The sequence below is a fragment of the Mizuhopecten yessoensis genome, unplaced genomic scaffold (genome assembly GCF_002113885.1).
Source record: "Mizuhopecten yessoensis strain PY_sf001 unplaced genomic scaffold, ASM211388v2 scaffold7473, whole genome shotgun sequence".
NCBI classification, from domain to species: Eukaryota; Metazoa; Mollusca; class Bivalvia; order Pectinida; family Pectinidae; genus Mizuhopecten; species Mizuhopecten yessoensis.
In genome coordinates this window covers 562808-578776 of record NW_018407065.1, presented here as the reverse complement: position 1 = coordinate 578776, position 15969 = coordinate 562808, and the positions used below count along the sequence as shown (strand labels likewise).

Here is a 15969-nt window from a genome sequence, read left to right as displayed (position 1 = left end):
AATGATTTGATGAACAGTAGACAACAGGAATGATTTGATGAACAGTAGACAACAGCAATGATTTGATGAACAGTAGACAACATCAATGATTTGATGAACAGTATAACTAAGAGATATGGTATGGTGAACACTAAGGTTAGTATTTAAATACAAACAATATGTTCTTATTTATCTTGCTTGTATTTCATTTCATTTGATTGTTGAATATACAAACATATCAAAAAGCAAAACAGAACACTTTATCATCAGCGCATAAGCTGAAGAGTTTCCTGATAGAACACAACATGATGTTCCCCTATCGCCATAGCAACAACAAACACGTTTTTAGTGAAGCTCTATTTCAAGATGTTTACAGATTATTTTATCATACATTTTTTGTGAAAATTTGCTTTTACATACGTCAATCAATTTCTAAAGTACATTTTGCATATATTAACAGATTATAAAAAATATGATAAAAATTCCAGAAATAAAGATGTTCATTTAACTCGTTTTAGAGCAAGAAGATAGCGCGTAACACCTTCAAATTATAGGCCAAAAAACACTTAAATATTACATTATGATGAATCCTCCTGACCTCCATTATCAAAGTGCAAATGAACACAACTTGTAGCAGTGCAGATATGTCCCCCCATTTTTTTGCCTCCACAATTACCACCCAACTCTTCCTCCAAGTTTCTTCCTCGAATTGTCCCTAGCCTCTCTCTCTCTTCCATTGTCCTGTCACCTTTCTTCTCTACTCCATTCATAATCAGTTCATTATGATCATGGGTGGTCGGGTGGTGCAGTGGATAGCGCATTTGCCTTTTACCAAGGCGACCCGGGTTTGATTCCCCGATTGGACGTGAAAAGGTATTGGGCCACCTGCCCGACCATGTTGGTTTTCTCTGGGTACTCCGGTTTATAACATCATGTATCAGTCCATTTGTAACTCATGCATCCAAAATATTGCATTTTACCTTTCTTTTCCCCCATTATATAACGAAGGACCAAAAAGGTCTGGATCATTCATCCTGGCAAATTGAATTTGATTTGGTGAAGAAATGAAGATCAAGGCTTTTTGTTAGATTAAACATATCAGACAGTAAGCTTTAGAACAAATCATGTCACTTTAAACCTCCTGGTATATTGAAAATTATTTGAACATTTTTAATACACTTGATTCCGGAGACTCTATATAAGACCAACTCATTATTTTAGTTTCTCTGATAGCCATTTAACCCAAGTAAGCTATAGGACAAAATTATGACCACTTGCCTCTTGGTTACTTTAAAAAGAACTTCATCATATATGACCCCTGTAACCTTTAAAATGGGCCAAGATCATTCATCTAAACCAAAATGATAGTCTATTTACAGGACAAATGGTATGATTCTGGGACTCAAGATGCATTAGAATATTTGTTGAAAGATATTAGCTCATTTGACCTCTTGTGACCTCAAGTATGGGTTATTTATTTTAACACACTTTGTTGCCCTTCTCTAAAGGAAGCTATAGATTAAATTTCCAGATCCTAGTTCACACAGTTCTTAAGAAGAAGTTGTTTAGTCCCATAGAGGTGATTGTCTTTTTTAACCTTCCCATTCTACTTCCATCCTTAATCACTATCCCATCTTAAATGTCTCCTATTGTTAGCATATAAATTGAGATGATAATTTAAATTGGAATATTTTTTTAGTTTTATTTTGGCAGAATATATTTCAGGGGAGATAAATGCTTAAGGAGCTGATGATGTTCACCAAAATGTCCAATTTTACAGTATCTACCTCCGTCTCCACTAAAGGTGTAATTTGTACATAATGTAGAGGAATACCTCCGGAGTTGGCGTAGTTCTGGGACGAGAATGTCGGAGATAAAGTTAAATTGCATACCTTCATCAAATACTTGGATTAGTTCTACATCACCCATACCATCACTAAGCCAGTATGTGTGAAAAAAGACAACCAGTATACAGTTACTCTGAAAAAACTAATGACCTTTTTATGCTAGGAGCTAATTTAGCATGCTTCTCAGCATGAAATGTAATTCTGTTTTACACAGTCAGAAATTATACCGAAGCCCCAATAATCTTCGAGCACACAGCATCTGCAAAATAAGTGTTATGTAAGACTAAGTAGAAACCGTGACACCATGGTATTTGGTACTTCTGGCATCCGTCTTTCTTTAATAAATAAAAAGTTGACTAATAATAAAGACCCACACCATAAAAATTCAATATAAACATTCGTTAATACTTTAAATACCTCCTCACTTTTGCACAGATGAAGCCCAGAAAATTAAATTTCAGAAGAGTTTTAAAGTTACTTCAATGCAATGCCAACATATCAACATTTGTTACATTTCAGTGTCAGCGTGGCAGACACGGATACAACTGCCAAATTATTGAAGTAAAATGCAATTATTATCACCAAATTCTTATGAAATAAAAACTTGTCTAAGGATAAAGTTCTGAGCACATGTTTTAGTGCCAAACAAGTTTTGCATTATCCAACATGTAAGTTACCGACAAAGTTTTACTGATAGTGACAATATAGCTGTAAACAACGGAAATCTCTTGCCGATTATATTACGTCAACAACACAAAACCTTCAATCAAAGAACAAGTATATACATATGATCCAGTTGTGCAGTGAGGAAAGGAAAGGTTGAGAAAGAGGGGTGGGCAGGGGAGGGGAAGGAGTTCGGGGGTATTGTGGTGGGGGGGTTGAACGGCTTTAATTTTGATCTTGCGAAATAAAGTGGGGAATGGAAAATGGCAAACCCGAAATCTTTTGCCATTCTATTTTCTCCTGTAATGGTATTGCTTACCCTGATACAGTGAATGACCAGATATAATATCTAGTTGTCAGTGACAACTGTCCCATAAATGTTTTTTAAGATAGCATAAAATATCTTACCCGACAACTGATATACAATAAAAAGTTATGTCTTAACTGACAATGGAAAACACAACAGTCTGTCTTATGAGACAACTAAAACACCATAAATGTTTCATATGACAATTGAAGCAATTCTTTTTTTGTCTTATCAATGGAAAACACGACAGTCTGTCTTATGATACAACTAAAACACCATAAATAGTTTATATGACAACTTAAAAAAATCTTTTTTTTGTCTTATCAATAGAAAACACAACTGTCTGTCTTATGAGACAACTAAAACACCATAAATGGTTTATATGACAACTAAAACAATTCTTTCTTGTCTTATCAATGGAAAATACAACTGTCTGTCTTATGAAACAACTAAAACACCATAAATGGTTTATATGACAACTGAAACAATTCTTATTTTTGTCTTATCAATGGAAAATACAAGTCTGTCTTATTTGACAAAAGAAATACCACCAATTGACAAATAAAACATATGTTGTATTTTATCAGACAACTGTCTTTTATCTTATCTTACAACTGGGACACACCATTCATTGTTTGTTTAATATTACAACTGAAACAACTATTTTCTTTTTATCAGACAATGGAAAACACAACGGATTATCATATCTGACAACTAAATTACCACAAATTGACAACTAAAAGAAAACAATTGTTCTGTCTTATGAAACAACTGGGACACAGTAAATGTTTTATATTTCAAATGAAAAAAATGAAAAAAAATGTCTTTTTAAACAGTCTGTCTTGTATAACAATGGAAAATAATGGTTGACATTATCAGACTACTTTAGTCAAAAAAATAATGGTTGACATTATCAGACTACTTTAGTCAAAATATATTCTCCATCTTTGTTTTTTCATTTTTTTTTTATATATATTTCCAAGTGATAAATAGTGCCTCAATAAGTGTTTTAATTCTTTCAGACACTTTATTTTAGCATACACCTTCCTACAGATTTGAATCATTAAAAAAATATGAAACAAATATAACAAAAATGCAAGCAAATTCGCAACATATTTCTGTTAATAAACAGTAAGCAATGTTTTGAAAACTAAATTAAAACTGTATAAAACTGTATTGACAAAAATTATCTCCCTTTTGTCACCTGACACTGGTTGCCATAGAAATGCCCATAGTCTCCCACCAATGAGAGGATTAAGTATGAAGGGCTTCCCAGGCACTCAAGCTCAGGAGTTGTGATAATTCAATATTCAAATTTCATTTCAATCTATGATAAACTTCATTTTTTGCCAGTAGTATATATACATCTTTCTCAATTTATACCAAAACAACAGATAAAAAGTGCCTACACATGAATTATACAACTGTATAACTAGAAACTGGATCAACAATAATATGTACGTACAACCTATACAGGCGAGGAAGTCATTATTTAATATAAACCAGTCTGACTGGGTACCAAAAAAACAATTGGACTGGTATTACATCTGCCAAAGCCCTGTTGTTTAAGTATTGATCTTCTTCTCCGACGATTATGAATTCATTTACAATATAAGCTTTGTCTAAATCACCCACGATTGTCTGTGTCCTCAGATTTACCATCTTACCAGATGTACTTTCTGGCTCTTCTGGAAATTACATATCTTTCTTTTTCTACTGTTAATTTATTTTTTTACCATTTTTGACATCTTTTACTCATCTGTACTGGCAAAAAAATATATTTTGCCTTTTTATAATCATACAATAAGTATATCCTTCTTAAGCATTTCAATAAAAAATGCACTTTGTATATTCAATGTTGACAGTACAAGTCTTTTACCAAGACGGCCAGGGTTTGATTCCCCAATCAGACATAAAAGGTATGAGGTCACCTGCGTAGCCACCTGGGTTTTCTCTGTGTATTCTAGCACACACTCAAACTCTGTGTGCTTTCAACTGTGCCCACAAGTATGATTATTGTGGGTTGATAAAACTTGTTTCATATTTGTTGTAAAATAAATAAATCTTAAATTAAGCAATGAAATATCAAGGCTAAAATTAACAGAAATTGTGCCTATTTTAAATCCTGCACCAGAAAAAATGATACCTGTATTTTTCTGTCTGTCATAAACAGTCGTTACATCACACCTGAGGTCAGTTATCTTTATCTGGGTCTTTCATAAGTTTGCATCCATAAAAAAAGGCAACAATGTGCAAGTCTGGATCCAATACATGCTTTTTTTGTCGATAAATACCTTGTGTTTGGTCCGACAGAAGCATGTGTCACTTGTATTACAGTCGCTGGTGATGATCCAGTGTGGAGGCTTGACGATGTGGAGTTACTGGAAGCTGGCCCTGAAGTGGCATAGATACATCAATATCAGCACGATTACTAATTAGTGTGTGGTATTACGCAGTCAGATAACTTACATATCATTAATATTAAAAATCCAATACACACACAACATTAGATATATGGAAATGCTATTCAAGCCTCTGTGTTTTTATTTTCTCTCTCGATCTTTTATCTATAATGAATTCCAGCAAGGTTCAATGCCTGAGCTTACAATATTGGCAATTTTATCAGATGCGGACAAATCAAAGATAGTCAGCTTAATTACAGCTCCTTGTTTGCTCTAATGATATGTATGGAATAGAAATACATCTAAGCTCCGGCAATCTGCATGTATTTTCCATATTGCAAACAATCCATAATTTGGAACATCAATTCCACAAGGAAAATATGGCGGCTATTTAATTTGCATACAAAAATGTGTAATGGGATAGAAATGAAAACATTAGTATGGAATTTAAGTGATACAGAAGATGCAGGTTTTAGTAATTAGTCAAAGACCACACATACATCTGCCAATAAACATAAACACCTCATAACTCCAATCATTCGTGATAAGAAAAATGCATGTGCATTCCCGTGTGGCTATGTCACATCTCAAGATGTTGTATTCATTTTGTAATTAGAAAATACATTTCTATCTCCTCTCTGAAGATTTCCACAATCCGTCTCTTTTAATTAATGTGTTCATTATGAAAGAGGATGAAAAAATATTCATGTAAATGTTGAGATTTGAACCAAGACCTCTGTAACAATGAGCAAGTACTGGGAAACATTGGACCACCAAGAATCCAACATGGCCGACACAACTTCAAAGAGAAACTTGCAGATGTTTCCTACATAACATCCTGGTAATGTATGAAGTAAATGCAGACTGATTAATGATCCCCTTTCTCTTTAATTAGCAGTCTCGTTTATTTACTGATTTAAATACATGTAATATTTATTATTCACCATTTGGGTTAGATCAGATCCAAATTTTGATGTTATGAGTCTAACGGAATCAGACTGTCAGACAAGACAGAAGAAATATACAGGATTACTAGATTATGAGTTTGATGTCTTGGGGAATATTTTTACAGTGGACCTTCAAACGCATATTTGCCTGTTGTGCAACCAAATTAACTGGACATGCTATATTGAGACTGAGGCTGTTCACTCTGAGGTAGTTTACACTTTTATACATACATTTTGTTTGGCTCATTATAATTTCACCACATATGTTTCTTCGTTTGTAGATATACTTCAGCAAGTCTTTAAAGTCTACTATATTGAATGTGCATTGAGGAAGATGTTATTCCACCTTGACCATCCAATCAATGTCAGGTCCAGGTTTTGCTGCATATATCAGTACATTTATATTGACATGTACAGAGTTTTAAAATCCAAGAAACCTTTAAACCAGTGTCCTAAACCTACCAATCCCTTTCTACTGGGATTCTATACCAATCAGTTTGGAAGTAGACATGGTATCTCAGTCAAATGAATTATTTTCTACCATTAAAGTATATTGTAGTCATATGAATGTTTGTTACCATTAAAGTATGTTGTACAATGTATCTTAGTCAGATGAATGTTTGCTACCATTAAAGTATAATTGATTTTAGTCATATACATGTTTGTTACCATTAAAGTATTATACCTTAATGGTAGCAAACATTTATATGACTAAAATCAATTATACTATAATAGTAGCAAACATACATATGACTAAGATACAATATACTGTATATTGTATCTTAGTCATATGAATGTTTGCTACCAAACCAGTGTATTGAGAACTGTAAATGAGTTGTCCAGACACCACACAACCTGTGATCCCAATAAACAGGACCAACAACCAACAAATCACCCCACATAATTTGTTGGGGAGGAAATTATATATGGGTGACCTCTTCTTTCAAAATGTCATCAAAAATTAAATAATTGTGGTTTAAAACAGGTAGAGGACCAACGACAATGAAACAATTATCATCACCTCCTATGTATATGTGCCCACCGGCATGAAATTCTGTACAAATCTGACCCAGTCTGGTGTTCTACATCTTGTTCACAACTTGGCAATTAGTTCTTAAAAATGGCATTCAATCTTAAGCTGATGCTCCTACATTTATAATTTACACATTGGTGGATGTTTAGGTAATGGTTTGTTAAAAAGTCTTCACCAAATGAGTTTTTTTTTAGTGCAGGTAGGTAAAGAATCAGTAACCCCCATACTGAGGTGCTACATGGAGGTTGTCACTAGCAACGGGTGCCGTGCCCATATATGGCAGAGTTCCCAACCATTTTAATATCTAGCTCATCTGAAAAACAGATACAGAAAAGAACAGGTCTGATCCTCATATTTCTATTTTGGCATGTTATTTGCTTCCATTTTCATGCTTTTTAATTTTGATAACAGCATCTCCATTTTTCAAAGTCGCAAAGGATATTGACCTTATTTAAAAACAATAAGTATGAGGTTTCATACCCAAATGAAACTCATCAGTCAAAAAATTTCTTCTTTCAAATTAGAAGCAACCTCACCTTCCCATATAATTTCCATGAAACTCTATTTTTGTTGATAAGTGATAAAAATGCTGAGAAGTATTTGAACCCTGATATTCCTATAATTGTCTGTGTTGTTGAGTGACTGGCATCACTTCTACATGTGATCACCAGAAACCTTGACAAAAACACGCAACCATTGTCACTTTCATAGTTTGAGAATGATAAAAATGTCTCCTGTATTATGAATGTTAGACTGAATGCTTCGTTTGAACTCTCCTGTAGTTTCAGGTTGTTGTCTTTGGTTCATGGATTGAACCCAATATAAGCTGCAGTTGTTTGTCAAAATAAATCTCAACGTATTCTGTTAACAAGTCCAGGAGGCATGGTAAGTCAGGGGCTCACATTGTCACTACATTGCCATGGTTATCCAGACATTTCATTTTTTTGTGTGATTACAATAAATACAAATTAAAACTAAAACCACAGGGCATTAGCGGTGTAGAGTAATAAAAGGCTTTCACAAAAAGTGACAAGGGTTCCTGGATGTATCACTGTACAAAAGATTTATCCACATCAGATATAGGTATAGCAAACGTAAATGTGCTGGCATAGCTCAATACCAAGTGATTAGTCCGTTATTGGAAAAACAGACTCGTCTTTGAAAAAAACTTCCAACAGTTGGCCCTGTCGTTATTGTTCACCTGGGTATTATGGCTGGTGGAGAGCACAAAAACCGTCAAGTTAATCACGGAGAAACTGCAAATACACAACGACAGTGTTGAAAAAAAAATTCAGTCCAAGTCGTATAAAACCATTGAAAAGTGATTCTTCTCCCTCATAGGTCATATAATTTAACATAAAATTTGGACTTAATTAAATATTTATGTAGGTAAATGGGTTCATTCTCTCTCCCCATGCTCGTCACATGCATATTTCCCTTGCAAGATAATCGTGTTTCAGGGGGATTGTAAATTATTCTGGCACATATCTGCAGTTAAGATGTCCATCCCAGTCTGCGAAGCCTTTTACCCCAGGGACACACAAAAATCAGTTCACTAGTACTGATATCATAAAACTCAACATTCCCACTCTTTCTGTCGCCATAGTAACATAAAACATATAAGGGTATCTATATTAAAATCATTGGTCCCACTGTTTAATTTACCCTTGTCTATAAACAAAACAGTATATTGTAATAAATTCCCTGCACCCCTCCTATCACTTTTAGTTTTGACAGTCAAATAATTCAATAATGTATAAAAAAAATCAAAACTGTTGTCCAGGATATCAATTCAAACAGAATTACTATTAAAAGACTTAAAACAACAAGAAACAACCCATGAAAACATCTTGCGTTAGGAGAGTTGTAAGACTTTAGGTCCTATTTGAGACATTCCAGTCTCATCAAAATTATTTACATCCCTATTGTATCTTTTGTCTTTTAAAACACTGTACCATCTCAAGACGGACTGGTATACAATGAGAAGTATCATAGACAAAATGACACACAGTGAACAAAGGGCCATAACTTTGTATAGGTAGGGCACGAGACACAAAAGGTTATAACTCTGTATAATGTGGGGCACGAGACACGAAGGGCTGTAACTCTGTATAGGTAGGGCACGAGACACAAAAGGTTATAACTCTGTATAATGGGGGGCTCGAGACACGAAGGGCTGTAACTCTGTATAGGTAGGGCACGAGACACAAAGGGCTGTAACTCTGTATAGGTAGAGCACGAGACACAACGGGCTATAACTCTGTATAGGTAGGGCGAAAGACACAACGGGCCATAACTCTGTTTAGGTAGGGCACGAGACACAAAGGGTTATAACTCTGTATAGGTAGGGCACGAGACACGAAGGGCTGTAACTCTGTATAGGTAGGGCACGAGACACGAAGGGCTGTGACTCTGTATAGGTAGGGCACGAGACACAACAGGCTATAACTCTGTATAGGTAGGGCACGAGACACAACGCGCCATAACTCTGCATAGGTAGGGCACAAGACACAAAGGGCTATAACTCTGTATAGGTAGGCCACGAGACACAACAGGCTATAACTCTGTATAGGTAGGGCACGAGACACAACGGGCCATAACTCTGTATAGGTAGGGCACAAGACACAAAGGGCTATAACTCTGTATAGGTAGGGCACGAGACACAACGGGCTATAACTCTGTATAGGTAGGGCACGAGACACAATGGGCTATAACTCTGTATAGGGTGGGGCACGAGACACAAAGGGCTAATTAACTCTGTATAGGGCGGGGTACATGACACAAAGGTCTACAACTCTGTATAGGGTGGGAAATGAGATACAAAGGGCTATAACTCTGTATAGAAAGAGGCATGAGACACAAAGGGCTGTAACTCTGTGTAGGGTGGGGCACGAGACACAAAGGGCTATAACTCTGTATAGGGTGGAGAATGAGATACAAAGGGCTATAACTCTGTATAGAAAGGGGCATGAGACACAAAGGGCTATAACTCTGTATAGGTAGGTCACGAGACACAAAGGGCTATAACTCTGTATAGGGCAGGGCACATGACACAAAGGTCTATAACTCTGTATAGAGAGGGGCACGAGACACAAAGGTTTATAACTGTGTATAGAGAAGGGAGTGAGACACAAAGGTTTATAACTGTGTATAGAGAGGGGAGTGAGACACAAAGACTATAACTGTGTATAGAGAGGGGAGTGAGACACAAAGGTTTATAACTGTGTATAGAGAGGGGAGTGAGACACAAAGGGCTATAACTCTGTATAGGTAGGGCACGAGACACAAAGGGCTATAACTCTGTATAGAGAGGGGCATGAGACACAAAGGTTTATAACTGTGTATAGGGTTATGCACGAAACATATCACTCAAACATCCTTAAAGGTTAAGTCACAAAATTTGGCAACTGTAGTTGACAATGAGAAAATGCTCTGCATAAAATGAAGGATAAAGTCACACACAGACTGATGGAAAACGTGCAGACTAGATTCCTCTCTGGTACTGCCAGTAGGGACCAACAAGGGGTTCTTTTTAAAAAACATAGTTTCCTTCATACCAAAATTTGATCGAGTTCACTTAATTGGATCAAAAAATGTATAGCCTTTTACACGATTATGGCCCTGAAAGTAGGTCAAGGTCTTTTGTTTTAATAACTTGATAACCTTTATTTTCAGTAAATCTGACCAAGGTGACCTACAAAGTGAGTCAAAGTCATTAGTTTGTATAAAGTAAAGTATCATTACCATAGGTTGGTTATTAAAGAGAAGATTGTAAATGTATATAACACCTTTGATCTATGTGACCTTGGAAGTGGTTATAAGGTCATTCATTTGAACAAAGTTGACAGCTCACCTTCCCAACATGCTATCAGCCCAATAACATTTGTTTATAGTAAACAGGTGATCACAACTTCAATCGACCACTTTCAAGCCTTTTTACCTTTCTCTGTAGGCGATCACACCTTTAATCAATACCATCAAAGTAATTTTAAGTTCTAGTGATCATTTTATTCCTATTTCTCCAGATAAGCACTGATCACAACAAGATGCAGACTACATGTGCAATCACAAATCATTAACCACATCAGCTTAGTGTTATTTTTATAAGCTTATCCAAAGAGGAAGGGGATAGATATTGGATACAATAATGATCAAACTATGTTTGTCCATCCCTGTTGAAGCTTACCTGTGGTGAGGTGGAGCCTCCGGACACATCCACTCACACCTAGATATCAGCTGATAAACTGACAAGTGAGATTTCCCCCGTAGCCCGCTGGTTTTAATTCAGAATATTTAATTTGATTAAGTATTGCCCCCTCCTCCCTCTGTGTGATCTTATCCATGATCTTGAGTTCACATCAGGACCAAAAGATTTTTTCTGGGTTCATAATCGTGAGTCTATTGCTTTTAAACTATGTCTGGGCACTGAACCATAACCCAAAACTATATACCCATAATGATGGTAAATATCCCCAGAAATCAAATCAGGTGTTTTTCTCTCTTGTCATTGAAAATTCAAGCATTTCTGTGCATTGAAGCATTGAAAATTAGCATACATTTATATAGTCCGCCATCTAATATAAGTACAGACACATTACAATGTTCTATCAAGTGCGATTATAATTTATGTATCGTTTCTGCTTTTAATAACAAATTATTTATAAAGCATTTTATAGCATTTTAAGAATATTTGCCCCTGCATCTCGACTGCTGATGTTAATTTAAATTCACTCTCCATATACACACCCCTACATACAGGACAAGGACGTTTTAATGAATTCAAAAATATTTTTAAATGTTTGTATTTTCCATTAATTTTCGTACAAAATATACTGCACTTTAGATGAGTTTTTTACCTTAACATCTTCCTGTTCATAATTACACATTTTGTTTTCGCATGCATTATGATATTGATTTTAATTAGTCAAACCTAGTAGGCCTTCTTTCAAAATTAAAAGTGCAAATATGATTTTTTGCTTGCTAATGTATGATCAAACTAGAAAATTCAGGATTTCCTTGGAAGTAGGCGAGAGACCAAACTGTCAAAACAGCTTGTAAAAATGTCTGGCGGATAAAATGTACACATGCACAGGTTGGCAATGAAATTTTTAATTTCAAAATTTAACAAAACCTTTAAAATAAAACCTCAATTAAAACAAGAGTATCCCAAAGGTTCACAATGAGCCACTCCATGTGTTATTTAAGCCAGATCCCCCCACCCCCTATAAGAAGATTCAATAAAATAGTCTAATAAGTATTTCCAAATCTCACAGATTTTATAGTATTTCTCAACATCCTAGTTTCATTGAAACAAGATAATATGTAAGGAAATAATTTCACGCAAACATCTGACCAATAAGATTACATTATGCTACTTAGTATAAGTTCATTCTTTTCAACATAAAAGTAGGCTTCATTTAAAAAAGTTATTTGATGTTTTAAGTTAGATCAAATAAAGTTAATTTTAAGCCTAAGCTATCATCCAATCAGAATGTATAGTACATGAATGAAACATACACATTGTCTACCATCTATAAAATATGGTACCTTAGTCTCACAGCAATTGGTACCATAGTCTCACAGCAATTAGTAAATTTATTGCACGGAAACTATCAACCAATCAAATTGTAATATGCTAATTACATATATTCATAATATGAAAGTTATTGCTTGGAAAACAATCTACAAATGTATCAATCAGATTGTAGTATGGTAATCAGATTTAGATAATTAGAAAAGATATGTTGATGTTGTTAGTCCACTCACAAAATAAAGCTTAGATTGTCTTATCTTCTTATTAACTTTATTTAAATATCCCGTTTTGTCATACTTCACAAGAAAAACCTCAATTTTTTTAATCACTTGACATCTTTTATAACTCTGATCCTAAGCAGTAAATATAAACACATACACAGTGAATATAATCAATTTTTAAGGGAGATAACTCCCACTGACTATGAAAGTCGTAGTTAAAAACTAACATGATGCCTTCCAGGTTTGCCTTCAACATCAATGATTTCAAATGAGTAAAATAAATATGTTTTTCTGTTCACAAACAATCATGTTACCTTTCTGTATTCCATATACTCCTGCCTTCAGCTTGGAAAATGTTACATTCAGACAGGTAATGTGAGACCATATTACCTGTATATATAAAACCTTTATAACTAATACTATTCACTATATATGTAACATGTTATAATCACTACAACTCCTGTGACCAGAATACAAAGGGTTTGTTAGACACAACAAATTTGTTTTTCAATACAAACAAATAAGAAATGTATATTGGTTTTTTTTCAATATTAATTACAAAAAGAGAATCCGGTTCATAATATATTTGTCAGTTAGAAGGCTGATTTTACTTATAATTGGAGATGTTGGTAACAAGGTACCGCTGTACTTCCAGGTATAAACATCTAACTGGAGTAATAAGACTCTTTATCCACGATCTTTAACTAGGATCCTGTTGCATGTAATATACATTTTAAAATCACGTTAAATAGATGTTTTATTAAAAATATCCTGTTGATGACACAACCATTAACTTATATATTACCTACAGAGAAATCTGTCTACACAATACCTAATTGGTGGGTATTTACCTGTCAATGGTACAGGTACATATCTATAATACCTTGGCAGTAGGTACATACTTGTCAATGGTACTGGTACATATCTATAATACCTGGGCAGTAGGTACATACTTGTCAATGATGGCGGTATATGTATATTTACAATACCCCCCTGAGTATAGGTACATACTTGTCAACAGTACAGGTACATATATATATACTTATATTTACAATACCCCCCTGGGTAGGTACATACTTGTCAATTATGGAAGTATATGTATATTTACAATACCCCCCTGGGTATAGGTACATACTTGTCAATGATGGCAGTATATGTATATTTACAATACCCCCCTGGGTAGGTATATACTTGTCAATAATGGTGATATATGTATATTTACAATACCCCCCTGGGTAGGTCCATACTTGTCAATGATGGTGGTATATGTATATCTGCAAAACCCCCCTGGGTAGGTACATGCTTGTCAATGATGGCGGTATATGTAGATCTACAATACCCCCCTGGGTATAGGAACATACTTGTCAATGATGGTGGTATATGTATATCTGCAATCCCCCCCTGGCTAGGTACATGCTTGTCAATGATGGCGGTATATGTATATTTACAATACACCCCTGGGTAGGTATATACGTGTCAATAATGGTGATATATGTCTATTTACAATACCCCCCTGGGTATAGGAACATACTTGTCAATGATGGCTGTATATGTATATCTACAATCACCCCCTGGGTAGGTACATACTTGACAATGATGGCGGTATATGTAGATCTACAATACCCCCCTGGGTATAGGTACATACTTGTCAACAGTACAGGGGCGTATATATATACTTATATTTACAATACCCCCCTAGGTAGGTATATACTTGTCAATGATTGCAGTATATGTATATTTACAATACGCCCCTGGGTAGGTACATACTTGACAATGATGGCGGTATATGTAGATCTACAATACCCCCCTGGGTAGGTGCATACTTGTCAATGATGGCGGTATATGTAGATCTACAATACCCCCCTGGGTATAGGTATATACTTGTCAATAATGGTGATATATGTCTATTTACAATACCCCCCTGGGTATAGGTATATACTTGTCAATAAAGGTGATATATGTATATTTATAATACCCCCCTGGGTAGGTGCATACTTGTCAATGATGGCGGTATATGTATATCTACAATAACCCCCTGGGTAGGTACATACTTGTCAATGGAAGATATATGGATGGCTGGATGGCTTGTTTACAATGTGTCATGAATGAGAGTTAAAAGTACAAATTCAGCCTGCGGTGATGTTGTTTATATTTAAAATTTTCTAATATCAATCAGGTGATGCTATGCTTGGTGGATTTTTTTATTTTTTTCAGCTGAGATATGTTTGTAGCAGGAAGATTATTCATCCAGACCCATTAGAAAAGGGCGGATATCTGTACTGGCTTAATTGTTTGAGGGTGCTGTTAATAGCTTTAAACACCAGTAACCTATTATGACAGGAGCCTGAGTTAGGTGATTATTTTACTTATACTGTAACTATTTTACAGTGTTTAACAAATTCAAATAATGCAATATTTATCAAATTCTAATCGAATGTTTATTTCTAAATATATATAATAATAATAAAAAAAAAATGATCGTTTTTAGGAACTTTTTTGTAGAAAAAAAAAGTATTACAGTCATGTGAGGCCATGTGTTTCATTAAGGGCACAGTGTAAACAGCAGAGCATGTAAGATTGGGTGCTAATTAACTCTCCCAAAGTCCCACCACAATCATCCTTACATCTAACGACCAAAAGCAGTATTGGTTGACAAAACATCAGCAAAATCTCTGTTATTTTCTAATTCACAATCTATGATAACATATATGTGATTTTTTTTAAACATTTACAGTAACAAGTTAACCTTTTAACACCATGTTATAGTTTTCACTACGAGAGTAGAGTTATTGAGAAGGTATCAGAATGTTAAATATTTTCTCATCAAGCTAACATAGCATGACTTGTACAGGCTCTGGTCCACAGGTAACACCAGGTTTTCTCTTTGGTCATTCAAGCACGACTTTGAAGATTAAATCAACCATATCATGGTCACTACTTGTCAGACTTGTGACCAATATTAATCACTGCAAGTGTCCCATATCCATCACCTCTGGTCATATCATACTGACCAATACACATACCATACCTACCCAAA

General features: G+C 35.0%; 1 protein-coding gene across 1 annotated transcript in view; it reads right to left on the bottom strand.

The window, feature by feature from the left end:
• The window catches only part of LOC110453595 (zinc finger homeobox protein 4-like), a 322724-nt gene that overhangs the window by 148591 nt on the left and 158164 nt on the right, over positions 1-15969 (bottom strand). Inside the window, exon 6 of the mRNA XM_021502588.1 lies at positions 5091-5190. The gene's annotated coding sequence lies outside the window, so the exon portion shown is untranslated. The remainder of the gene's footprint in view (positions 1-5090; positions 5191-15969) is intronic.